The sequence below is a fragment of the Meriones unguiculatus genome, chromosome 12 (assembly GCF_030254825.1).
Source record: "Meriones unguiculatus strain TT.TT164.6M chromosome 12, Bangor_MerUng_6.1, whole genome shotgun sequence".
In the NCBI taxonomy this organism is placed as follows: Eukaryota; Metazoa; Chordata; class Mammalia; order Rodentia; family Muridae; genus Meriones; species Meriones unguiculatus.
In genome coordinates, this window is record NC_083360.1 from 76,784,772 (window position 1) to 76,798,693 (window position 13,922).

General features: G+C 43.5%; 1 protein-coding gene across 9 annotated transcripts in view; it reads left to right on the forward strand.

Annotated features, from left to right (window-relative positions):
- The window catches only part of Nfia (nuclear factor I A), a 526,906-nt gene that overhangs the window by 492,099 nt on the left and 20,885 nt on the right, over nt 1–13,922 (forward strand). The gene's annotated exons all lie outside the window — the stretch shown is intronic.

Sequence of the window (13,922 nt, forward strand, 5' to 3'; positions counted from 1 at the left end):
AGAAGCCAAGCAGAAAGTCATATTAAGGTGGCTGACTGTGAGAACAGTGCACAGTACCCAGAGCTGGCTGAGCACAGGGGAAAGTGGTGTTTGGGTTTGTGGAGGCTAAGAAGAGCTCTTTTAACACAGGCATAAAGTGGCAGCTTTGAGTTGAGAAGCAACAAACCTCTGGGTCCCACGACATATGTGTAGAGAGGTTCGTGAAATAGAATTAGGTCCAAGTTTATAGAATAAACTACTCTTCAATTTCCCAACTAGAATACGACCATATACTTTCATAGCTGGTACTAGGAAATTATTTGATCCAGGAGGTTCTTGGCATGGTTTGAAATTTTCTCTGGGTCCTTCTGTGCATATGCTTAGCTGTGGAATGTCAGCTGCCCAGCTTATATCTGCACTTGGGTGCTTCCTGAGTCTGCTCCCCTCTTTCAGGACTCTGTTTTTCTGTGCTTACCGCTAGCACTGGTTCTGACTGCCCCTACACTGAGGCTGCACCTCAGAAAGTCCAGCACTAAGCTGAAAATGGAGGGCCTGAGAAGAGGGGACTGCTCTCTGTTATTTCTTCTAAATCTGGTGTGCACATGGTATCTGAGATTAAAGTTCCTACTCAGGACCTCCCATCAAATTCTTCCACATACTTGCTTATTTTCCCACACCTTCAAGTATTTAAATATTTTCCTGGTGGTTTGAAGTTGTACCTCTGCCTGAGAACATCTATATTAGAAGAGCATTCAGCTTGGTGCTTCAGACTTCCATGTTCAGGCTCAGGGAAAGAGCAAGCCAGCCCGTCGCTCCATAACGGATGTTTTGTTTTTTTCAAAGCTTGGGTATGCTCAAATTTATTCATTGAGAATTTGAAAACTGCAGCTTTTAAGTGTCCTATTTGTATTTTGCATGGTATTTTATGTAAACTAATTCATATCATCTAAACTGTACATATCCTGTGCTGTTTATCTGTCTATAATGAAAATGTGTTTTTTTCCGGTGTTACTGTGTTTCAGTAAGTGCCTTTTTTAACCTGAAGACCAAGTCTTCATAGTGTTGACCACAGAACTTCAGTTCTTGACAATTTGACTTTTGCATCTGGATGAATGATGTCGCATGGATGAACGGTGTCATCTGAATGAATGATGTTATTTAGATCCAACGTTGGCATCTGGAGCTGAGCTCTTTGTTTTCCATTAAATATTTGGCATTGCGGTGACAATAGCTTCAGTGCGTCTTACCACAGTAACACCTGTCACATTTGGCTTGAAGAAAGCCATTCCTGATTATCTCGTGAGAAACCAATAATAAGCGTGGAATTATTTTTCTCTGCGTTCCTATCTAGCCTTATGTCTTAGAGTAAAATTTATATACACTAAATATTTCTACTTTGTGACATACATATTAACATCTTAAGAATTAACTATTTAAAGTAAGTACTAGAGATATTGATGATAAGTAATAATAGGACTTAAATATGGCTTCCTTGCAAGAAGTCATTAGTTGAAAAGATAGTTTCTTAAAGGGTGTGTGTGTGTGTACGTGGGCATGTATTTGTATGTGTGTACATGTGTGCATACATGCTATCTGTGTGAATATGTGTGCATGTGTATGTGTGTATGCATGTGTATGTATGTGTGTGTTGTGGTGTGTGTGTGTACATGTGTGTATGTGTGTGTATGTGCATGTGGTGTGCGTATGTATGTGTTGTAGTGGGTAAGTAGATGTGTGTAAGCACACTTGGTGGCCTTGAACTCAGTCAGTGGTCCAAATAGACCTTGAACTCATGATCCTCTTGCCTCAGTCTCCCAAGTAACTATGCTTTTAAGCCTATATCACAGGGCTTGGCTTACAGGAATTTTTAGGTTACTTCAAGCACCTGAAGAGTCTTCACTTCCTAAGCAAATCTGTGGTTGTTGTTAGACAGCTTTGTTGTAAGGCCTGAAACTGATATTAGTTGAAATTTAGAAAAACTTTTTCAGGCAGCCAATCAGAAGTTTGCTTTCTGCTGCTGTACCAGTAAAGTTAGAGTCTCCCAGAGAGATGTCTGACTTGCTTCCTGCCTCTGCATGAGTAAAAGTTGGCCTCACACAGACAGATACTTGACTCTGTAGATGCAGAAGAGCCAGGAATGGTAGTTCAGACTTGTAACCCAGCACTTGGTGATGGGGAGGGAGCACAGGAGGATTGAGTGTTCCAGACCAGCCTGGGATGGATGATGAGACCCTGTCTCAGAACAAAACAGCAGAAATCCTGCTGCGCTGAAGTCCATAAACTGATGTGATATGAAATGGTCCTTTTATGCAAAACCCAGTTCTGGTAGAAATCTATTAGCAATCCTTAGGCCATCCTATAAAGGATGGTTCTTCCATTTACTTGGGCTTATTCCCCTATACCTTCTTATTCACAGGTTTTCCTGTGGAATTCACAGTTGCATAATTGCTTTGAAATCATCTTTCTTAGAATCGGCTTTACACATACAGTGGAATAGCCTTTGTTAAAAACAAAGGTCATCCTGACACCTGCCACAATACGGATGAATCAAGATAACATGTTAAGTTGCATAAGCCCATCACCAAAAGATCTGTTTTTAAATGGTGACTTCTCTTATTACAGTAATAATACATGTTAATTGTGGGAAATACAGCTGAGAAAAATAATAAAAATCATCAGTAGTCTTACTGTTAACATTTCTATATAAGCCCCCCCCCCACTGGCTGTTCCTACACATACAAGTAAACTGCAAAAATAAGGTCGGATTGCATCCATTGTTTAGTAACGTGATGTTCCTCCTCTGTAACAATGTATCACGACCTTCTCTCCATGTAAATTGGAAAAATTGAATATTGGCTTTTATTGCACCTATTCATCATCTGCAGTGATTGGTAGGGAACGAGAGCATGGATAATTGAAAGCTGTTGTTCTCCCTCCTTCCATGTCAATCTGCTTTGCTTTGCTTTGCTTTGTTTTCTCCAGAGAATCCTCCCATCGTTGAGGGATAGGTGCCTCCCTCTTACTCCGGTGGAAACCATTCACATTCCATTCATACTCGGTTCACCCTCTGTCTAGTTGCCCAGTACATCACACCCTGGCTTCTGGCTTCTGGCTTCTGGCTCTGGCTAGCCGCTCTGCCAACTGGCCTGTCCTCGTCCTCTGCTGCTTGCTTCCTCTGCTCCTATCAATTGACCCTCTCCTTGCTCCTCCGTGTCTCCATTGTAACTGGTCTTACTAAGAGCTGTGGTCAGCTCCCTATGGACGATGTAAAGCCACCTGTTCTGAGAAACTCTATGTCACCACATCTTGACATTACTCTTCAGTAGTGCCCCATGATGGTTGATGCTAACTAACCAGAAAGTCCCTGAGTGTACTCTTTGTACACTGTGGATGTGCCTCACTCAGCCCCGGATGATACAGGCCTTTCCACTCTTCAGACAGAAAGCTGGGGGCCATTGGAGCTACATCCCCTGATGTTATATGATCTCTGAAAACGAGAACCTTTATGATCAAAAAAGTTCATATATCACAACCGGGTTAATAAATAGAAATACCGGTTCTCGCACAGGAGGACTGAGCAGGGAGCTTATTTTGATTCAGGTTCTACTTTAATAAACATTCAAATAAAAATGTTTAACCTACAGAACTTTGATGAGGATGAATCCTTCACAACGAAAAATGAATGCTAACAGTGTTAGGAAACAAGCTTTTTCTCTCCACCACCTACATGTCACCAGAGCTGTGGCATCTGAAATGCTATTTAAACCCTAGGAAATTGGCTCAGCTCAGTGTGGTCCCAATTTGCTGTAACTTCTGCTAATAAATCTTAGCTGCCTCTGCTTAACCACTGCCTATGGACTGACCACCTATGCCTCGCGTTCACAGTGTATGTCTGAGCTTCACAATCAACCAGAAAAGTTTCCACAGGGCAGACCAAGACAGCAACATCCATTGCTTCACCTGTCACCCACTGTACTCTCTCTGCCACCTTGGGTAGTCATCCACAAAGAAGGTGGAGCATAGAGATTCGAAGGAATTCTCAATTTGCTCCCAATCTTGGTGTCGTGTTACTGAGGTCTGACTTAAGTAAACTGGAAAACTCTTCATAATTTCAACCACTTTGATATGTGTTTCATTGCTTACTATATTCATCAACACTTTCAAAATACAGCAGTACCAATGTCTTGAAGTTCTAGAAAGTGCAGTGGAAGAGACATAAAGAAACAATAGTACTGATATTAGCCATGCAGTGTGGCTGCGCATGGTGACCCACAGCTGTAATCCCAGCACTTGGGAGGCGGAAGCAGGAGGATCATGAGTTTAGGGTTAGCTTGGGCTACATGGAGAGTTCTAGACTAGCCTGTGCTACAAAAGAACCAGTCTCAGAATTAAAAATAAATAAAAGCCATAATGATTAGGAGGCCTCAACATCACACTGTGGCTATAAGAACATTCCAGGGATGATAAGGGACAAGAGAAACTGGATTGGTTTTCTTTCCTCATCTAACTTTGGTCTGGTGAGATGGTTCTTGTACATTATACCTAAACAGACACACACACACACACACACACACACACACACACACACACAACTTTTAATTCTTGCCAGTCAGGAGATAGATAAAATTTGAGACCCTCTAAAAAAAGAGTCATGTAATGCTACCTTCCCCAAACCAAGCAGATACAACTAGTATCCTTAACAGCCAGAAATACATCAGCTAGGAATCCCCTCCCCCTCCTTTTTGAGAACTGTCTCTCCAGGTACTGCGTCCTCACTTTGTGCTAAGCTCTGTGAGACTCGTTCTCATGAGCTGAAGCCTACTGCCTCCTTTCACCACCTTCCTTCCTCCTCCCTCCTCCCTCTATTTCCCCCTCCCTTCCACCCCCCCTCACCCCCCACCCCGCCATGACTTCCTGGCAACCAGAGGAAGAGAGATACAACACAGTAGTTAAACTAAGACTCACCTAGAAAGTTACCAAGGGAACTCAGATTTCTCTTCCAGAGTAACAAAGTGCTCTGTCCTTTCCTACCTGCCCACCGTGGATGTGAGCATTTCCTGCGGTAATTCCATTTTTTATAGTCTGGTTTCTTAGCTGAGGGTGTGGTGAATATGTGTAGAGGAATTTTAATCCAGCAACATCACTGCTCTGGCAGCGGATCTCATCCAAAGACCCGCGTCTGTGTGTTCCAGCTGGCACCTTTAGTTTACACCTTTAAACCCTCTGGCTGGAATTAAGTATACACCTTTAATCCCAAAGGATGATGTCTAATTGAGAGACAAACAAAGTGACAAATCAGAGAAAGCTTTGACAAAATGAGTCAGAGATAGGATACACCCAACTCTCAGGAGAACAAACAGGAAAAAGAAGGTATGTAAGAGCAGCACACAGAGAGAGAGAACAAGAGAATTCATAGAGATAGTACAGTGCCGTACAGTTCAGTACAGTACAGTTCAGTGCAGTTTAGTTCATAGAGTTCAGAGGCTGTTTTTCCAAGCAGAGCAATTCAGTGAGAGACGGAAAGAAGCCAGTTTGAAACAGTCAGCTTGGAGAGGAGTTTTGAGCCACAACAACTTGAGTTCAACCAGCCATCCAGAATTCAGGATGAACTAGAAAGGGTGAGCTTATTCAGCAGTAAGTCTCGGAGGCTAAAAACATTCTAGGCCTAGGTTAGAAGATGGAGGCCAGACACTGAAGCCTTCAAGGTCTGGGCTTGCAGATTAGATTGTATTGAGGCTGGAGGCTTCCAGACGCAGGGATAGTTAGAAATGTTCTGGGCTCAGCCCAAGCCATGTATTCATAAAGCTTGGGTATGCCCTCATCTCACCCCATCTTCTGAAGAAATAAAAACGGCATTTACATCGTGTGTGTGTGCGTGTGTGTGTGGGTGTGAGGTGTATATATATGTATCTGATGTATATAAATATACATGCTCATTTGATCTTAAAAGCATCCCTTAGAAAAGACCTATTGTTATTAACCCAAGCCTACAGTTTAAAAATGTGGAAAACTGAGTTAAAGAGGAAAAATGACTTTCTCAAAGCACATTACCAAGGTTGTAGGACTAAGACTCAAAAGCCTTATGTCCTGCTCAGCAAGGACTCAGAGGAGCCCTGGCCTGAAATGCTGCCCGGGCACATAGACTTGGCAGCTGACTCCCTAGAAAATTATGTGACTCTCTTTTAAAAGTCTCTCAATCAATGGAACCTTGGGTTTTTAAGTTTCGGTTTGGCAATACTTTCTAGAAACACAGAGGACGTTTCCTGCTGCCTTCGCTCAGCTCTTATGTGCCTGCCTCCCTATCACCTTGAAATACATGTTCTGGGTTTGTCTTAGCCTCTGGTTTGTTTGAAGTACAGCTGTTCACCAAAATAGTTGAGGATCCAGAGCTTGATACAGGCCTAAAATTTCAGCATGCCAGAACATGCTGGAACATGCCAGAACAGGTACAGCACCTCTTCTAAAACTATAGAGATGGAGGGAGAATCATGGTTGCTACAAATTGATGGCTATTCTAAGAATTACGGTATGGACCATACAACCTCACATGGTCAATGCATGGTAAATATTGCTGTCTCCCCCCCCACACACACAACATTAATGGGCAGGGGTGGAGAATGGACTAAGAGATGCTTTTACACACATACACAAAAAAAAAAAAAATCATGTAGGAAAAAGAAAATACTAAATATGTGATATGTGTTAAGCTGTTAAGCGTGGGAGCATGGCAAAGTGGAGAAAGGCTGAGGCGAGGTCTGTGCCTTTCCAAGCAGCACTTCCTGGAGCAGTGTTTCTCAAACACTTTCCCTCACCCTTTCCGTATGACTGCAGGTTATAGGTATATTACAGGTATATGTGGTAGGTGTTCAAATCAAACATCTGCTTATAATAAATCATAAAGAAATTTATTATAAAGTAATTTTGGTACAGGTATGATTTATAATGTATTAAAGGTTACCACAAGTTTGCATACTAAAGAAATGGATGTAATCATTTATTGGATACTGCAGGATGTAGACTTTCTTCAACATTTTTCAGAGTTGATCAATGTTTTAAAATTATCAATACTGGGAATATGGCTTCTAATACATACTTATTAACAAAATGGTAGAAGTAGATTTAGGGCAATTTCAGAAATTGTTAGAAATTCTATCCATATACAGACCAAAACTCATTTAACAAATGGTTTATGAAACTCAAGTCATCAAAGCAAGAAAGTTTTAATTAAATGTTCTAACATAACCCAAAGATATTACTACTCTGATACTAGCATGCTGACAGTTGGAACAATGGGAGGAAAATATTTAGTCTTTGTTTTCCATAATGAAATCATTATGTCTCTGTAAGAGCGGAAAGCTTCGCATGATTCATAAAAACACTGCAGTTCATAACCTGCAATAATCTCACTTTGAGCTGAGGTGTTTCAGGGATGATACGTGAGACAGAGTACCATGTTCAAGCCTGAGAAGAGGTCCCGCAATGCAGCGTGGGCCAGCGCTGCCCGAACACCTCAGATTCATCGCTCATCTGATTTTCAATTAATTCCTGGGTGTTGCATATCCGGAAATACCTTGTTTACTGTTTCCAATATTTTTATAAGCCCGTGTTCAGTTTTACAACTCTGTATCCATGAGTCACAAAATAAGAAGTAGGGCTGTAGATACAAGGCAGAAATTAGACACATTTTGATGATGGTTTGCATGGAGGAGGAACGCCTTCACTGATGGAGGTTCGAGGACAAGGGACATGTCCTTGAGACAGTAATCTGACTTCTCAGTAAAACGGGTGTAAAGCCATTAGCTATGGAATGGGAATGACCTGTTTTCACCTCCTGGCTATGTCCACCTGTATGTTCCCATTTGAAATTCAGCTTCCATGCCTATTTAATAAAATCAATAATAGTATCTACTTACTAGGAGAAAAACCAGGTAAGTATTACTTAAGTTAATCAAGGTGGTTTTTGTTAAAAAGACAGGAAAACTGAGTAGTATCCTTGCTTCAGCTGCTGTAGGACTCCAGCAGAAACTTGTGTGCTCTGTCATCCTTAGCATGTTGTCTTTCCTCATGTTTAGTCCCCCAATTCCAGAAGAGCTACTGCAGCTCCAAACATCATCCCTATATCATACTACAGCAGAAGCGGAAGGTGCCAGTGCCTCACCTCGCTACCAAACATCTATTTAGCTCTCATTAGCTGAAACTGATTTTAGTCTAGTATTTAGGTGTTGGAAAAGCTAGCATAAGATTGTATTGATTGGCTTAAACCTTGGCCCATTACCCAATACTGATCATGTTCTTACATAGTTAATTCCGTGAAAGAAGAAGCACAGTATCTACCACACAGCATTTTCCCGCTCTCTGAGAAGTTTCATGCACTTTTCAACTTCCCTGATTGCTACTTCTTTCTCTCTCTCTCTCTCTCTCTCTCTCAATACTGGTTTTTATATAGTTTTGTCTTCCACTCCCTCCACTCCCTTGCCATGTGTCAAGGAGACTCTGTGTGTATGTGGGGGCAGGGAGGGGGGGAGAAAGGAAGGAAAGGAGGGTCAGGGAAGGAAGAGAGACAGAGACAGACGTACAGAGAGAAAGAGAAAATTGTCATCACTTTCAGCTGCTGTTTGAGATCCAGGAAGTGGGACAGGACTGTCCTCCAGGGTAGGCCACCTCTCGCTGGGTCAGTGTGGTCTCTGAGAAAGCTGTACAGAGGGCATGTGGCTCAGCTCCTGGGGGTTCACCCATCATCCAGACTCCGAGCCAGGTGCTTCCTCCACAGAAGAACAGCGCTGGGCTCTGCTGAGCCTGAGTCAACAGAGCTTAGAGAACAGGAAGCTGAGCTGGTCACCCTCCCTGCTGCATGAACTCCAGGAGGACACAGCTCAGTGGCTTCTCACAGTTCATTCAGCCCCTGCAAGGAAAGGCTGAGGACTTGGATCCTCCACAGACGGCTCCTGCACTCTAAGTGATGACTGCCCAAGTCAGGGAAGAACTGAGTACCCAGACTTTGTCTAGCCAGGGCCCTTCCCAGGGCTGCTAATGAGTCCAAGACTTTGGCAGTCTGAAGGACACACAGTCCAAAGCCAGAACCCTTAGTCTAAAGTGAGAGCCTCCAAAGAGCTGCTGACTTCCGCTGACTCTTCCTGTTTCCTCAGCCCCTTAGTACCCTCCTGAGTTTGACCTAAAGATGAAAGAAAACACTGTCATCATTGACCTCTCTTCTGGGGATATTGCCCCACAACACTGTCCACTGAAGCACTGTCCTCAGTGTGTGCCTCTCCCTAACCACTTCATGAGGACTTTCCCAGAAGCCTCCCAGTGCGTCCTTGTAGCAGAGCCGAAGTGAGTTACTGCTACAGGAAGGGCTCAGGATGGGCTCCAGTCACCTTGCATAACGGAAGAATCGATGGGCAGTTCTCATGACCTACAGCCTTTGCCCCTCAGCGTAGTCGTCCCTCATCTGCTGATGCCTGGCCATGTGTGTTTACATGTGCACATGTACGAGGGGAGGGGGAAGAGTGGTATGGGTAATACAAGGGCAATGCTATAGGAAGGTCCAGTGATGAGACCAACCATAGATCACTCTTGTGCCTATTGGGAAAGTGGGAGAAGCTGAGCCAGGAGTCAGAGTAGATGGCAGCCCAGCTCATCTCTGCCACTTGTCACCCATGTAAGGTATGTTAAGGAGATGAGGGAACTCAGGATTTATTGGTCACCTACTGTATTCCTCATACCATACGAGCTAAGAGAAAGGCTATGGGTGTATGTGATTTCATCACCACCCTACAAATCTCACAGACTACCGGGGTTGGAGGGGTAGGCATCATGTGTGACAGAAGAGCAGGAAGAACTCCGGGGGGAAAGTGTGGGTGTGGAGAGTATACATCAGAGGTGAGGACAGAGCTAGCTTTGTAGGAGAAGCATCCTCGGTAGAAGGACACTGCTTTGCAGACGTGGGATAATGTGTAGCGAGGGATAGTTAGACTGTGGGTAGAGAACACTGCTTTGTGTGATTTGCCTGTCAGAAAATTGGCAGCTGGGAATGCCATTCAGTGAAGCTGGAGTCTAAGCCAGGCCCTCGTACTGAATGAACAGGTACCCGGATCTGTGGGAAAGCCTAGTCATGGATAAGCATGGACCTGGATCTAGGGCACAGACACTTGGACTTTAATTTGTGGAGCATTAAGACTTGCAAAAAGGCATGAAGGGCTCTGAGCAGGAAGAGCCCTTAGCCTTGCTTGGTATGATCCCCCACTGAGCATGGAATTTGCAGGTGCTACATGTCACGACATGTGTTCTTGAGTCTTCTCCTTTTGGGGAAGAAAGGCAGATCTGAGTTGGCTTATCATGTGACCGTGGCGATTCCGTTTTGCCTCCTGCTTCTCTGAAGTCACGTTTGGATAAGGCTATGAATTAATTCCCTCCTTCCATTGGTGTGGCATACAGATTCAGTCTAACTGGAATTCAGAAGTCCACTTCCTTCCCTTCACTCCCTTTCAACTAAGGCTTGGTAGGCTCTGAGACGAGACTGCAATAGTCTCAATTGTCTTCCTGATGAAGGGCCTGTGAATGGGAAGAAACAGGGCTGTTAACATGGCGAGACCCCCTTGAGTTCAGTCTCCAGCTCTGGCCCTCCACCTTGGTTTTCCTTGAAGTGTGCCGTTACTCTCACTGGCCAGTACAATGCCGTTTATATATTAAGAGCATACTTAGTATATACCCCAAGGAACAAGTGGAAAGTCAACCAACAGCATCAGGTTTTGATTCTAAGGATAAATCTGTCAAGGAAAGCAGAGACCAGAGTCTGTGTGTATAATCCCACATTTAAAAGAAAAAAAAAAAATTAGACTTCGTGCTTGGGGAAGGAAGGAAGGAAGGAAGGAAGGAAGGAAGGAAGGAAGGAAGGAAGGAAGGAAGGAAGGAAGGAAAGACAGAACCCCAGTGTGAAAAAGCAAGTTGTCCACCTGGGAGGGGCAGTTTCTGGATGCTTGCTTTGTCAGATAGTGCGGCTGACATGATTTTAGCCCTAATGGGGTGGTGATCCTCATTGAATTGCAGATCGTGTGAGTGACTGAAGCGCCACGGGGGACCCAAATAAGTGGTGCACATGGTATGACTTAGGCTGCGTCCCTTAACCAAGGTGAAGGCTGCCTCGCTCTTCCTGCCCTTTCCCATCACATGCCGCACAGCTGCCACACACGCAAGCATGTGTTCCAGGAGTGGCGTGTGGAGAGGCGCCCAGGACAACTGGGTTCGCCTTTACTGACCCACTCCTGTTTCGCTCTGTGTGCCCCACCCCACACTCTCTGGGCAGATAATGGTGCATCAGATTAGCCTGCTTTGCTGCTGCGTCAAGACCCCGATCAATTTATTGACTCTGTCAGAGTGGCTGGTACAGTAATTGTTACAAGAGAAGAATGGAAAGCGAGAGCTTTGTCCACATGAAAAATAAAAATGACGTTTGGTTCTTTTCTGCCCAGCCCTGGCCTCCCAGATCTCTATGTGATCTTTAAGTTTACTTTACTTAAGTTAATCAGCTCCTTGTACATTATTAATTGTGACAGTCAGGGTGACAGACGGGGTGGGGATGGGTGGGAAGCATTGATCTCATTCAGATGCTGCGGACCTGAGCAGGTGGAGCTCCTTCCTTATCTCACTGCACTGGGGCCCCATCAGATCACATTTCCCTGACTGACAGCATGAACGAACGCCTCCCATCAATACGATTGATTTGGTGCAAAAGGACGAGGAAGGTTTTCAGCTGGAGATAGATGAGTTGTGGTGACGTGAAGGGGATGTCTCAGAGTCTTTCTGCTTAGAAATATAAACCAGAAGCTAAGGTGTTATTATCTCCCAAACACAAACAATTTGCACTCCCAGAAAATGATTCTAGAAGAAACTTTTTTGACAAGTGAACAATCAAAAGATTCGGTTGAGACCGTCAGTTACCCAGGGGGTATAATCATCACTGGGTTTTTTTTTTTTTGGGGGGGGGGCTATCACTAATTCCTTGTGGGGAATTTTTTGGCTAAGTGTACATCTTTGAAAGACATTTCATTAAAGTTCAATTTTCATGGCTTCAACCTGCAAACCCTAACATAAATCCTATGTGAATGGACGAAGCTGAGTGGGTGTCACTTGTGACCTGGAAATAAAAGGTCAACCATTGAATTTATGGCTTTTTTAGTGAAAAGAACATAAAGATTCTTGCCAACTGGAGTGAATCCATATTTTAATGTTTCCCAGTTAAGATTATGAAATCTAGGGATTAGGATCATGCTGTTCAGTGAAGGTCAAACTTTAAACATGATGGGCTAAGTGTCATTCCCATGGGGTAGAAGATAAAACCATTGCTACCCTTGGCAGTCCAGAATGACTTGCCCATGACCATTAACTAAGGTTTAGGGATTCTACCATCATTACTAAGCCTAATGGCGATTGCTACACTAATTAACTATATTACTAAACCACTCTGTTCTTCTCCTGCAATGTCCCCAAACAGTAATAGTAAGTTGAATGCTATCAAATAATTCTCATATGTAATCGAGAATGAGTGGAGATGGAGAGCCAGGTCATGATGAAGGCCTTCTTTTGGGGAAAGAGACTGGCTGTTTTCTGAGTAAAAGTAACGGGCAGAGCATTCTCCCAACACCAAGAGCTGCTGCAACTGCAGGCCTACCTGAGGTGTCACTCAGCAACACCAAGTCTGAAAATTAAAAAGAGAACAGGCACACATTTCTCTTTCAGATTTTTTGTGACCTTTTTAAGGTGAAAAATAAATAAATAAAAGGGTTGTTTTGTCAGACCTTTGCTTTCTCTGTTGCAGAGCTCTGAATCATCCAATTTGGATTTTTACAAAAAAGAGAGGGACTGTTTTTTTAATATCTTGATGTGGATTGCGGGTTATTTATGTACCTTGCACAATCTTTAAATCCATTTCAAGGTGCAGGCATCTTTTGAGGTTGAAGAAATGACCCGGAAGCTGGTAATTCTCTTAAAGATTAGAACACCTTGTTTCACAATAGAAGTTTAACTGTATGTTGCATTAAAGTCTTTATCACTTTAATAAAATAGCACCTCTCAGTAAAGGGACCAAAGCCCTGGAGGTGACATAGCTCACAGGCCACAAACCTCACCCAGGACAGAGACCAGGAGTCTGCTGCAGAGGGAGAAGGAGCTGGTGGCATAGTGCATGGCTTGGGAACATGGTTTCTATTTTACAGATGCGTTATATGAAAGCCCGGTGTCCATTAAGTCATGGTTCCCTCCTTCCTAATGCTGCGACCCTTTACAGCGCCTTTGTTGCTACTTCGTAGCTGTAATTTTGGTACTGTTATGAATCATAATGTAAATGTCTGTGTTTTCTGATGGTTTGGATGATACTTGTGAAAGGATGGTTTGGCCCCCTCCCTCCACAAGTTGAGAACCACTGCAATAGAGTGACCCAAGTGGGACCTACTGTGGTGTGTCTCTGTGTGTGTGTGTGTATGTGTGTATGTATGTGTCTGTGTGTGTGTCTCTGTGTCTATGTGTGTGTGTGTGTGTGTGTGTCTGTATCTATGTGTGTGTCTGTGTGTGTGTCTGTGTGTGTGTGTCTGTATCTGTGTGTGTGTCTGTATCTGTGTGTGTGTCTGTATCTGTGTGTGTGTCTGTGTGTGTGTGTGTCTGTCTGTCTGTCTGTCTGTGTGTGTCTGTGTGTGTAAGAGCTGTCCATGCTCTCAGGTGGCTTCTATTTTGCAGTTTTGTATGCTCTGTCCTTCACAATGCAGACAAAGGTTAACATTCCCATCACCACATAGGCAAGCACTCTTAGTGCTTTTACATGCAATGAGGAATAGGAAGGACCTTTGATTTAAAGTTCAACATTTACATTTGTAATTTTGACTAATTTCTATGCTTGCATTAATTAAATTGAAATTGTTTAATTAGAATAAGATGAAAATTGATCATTA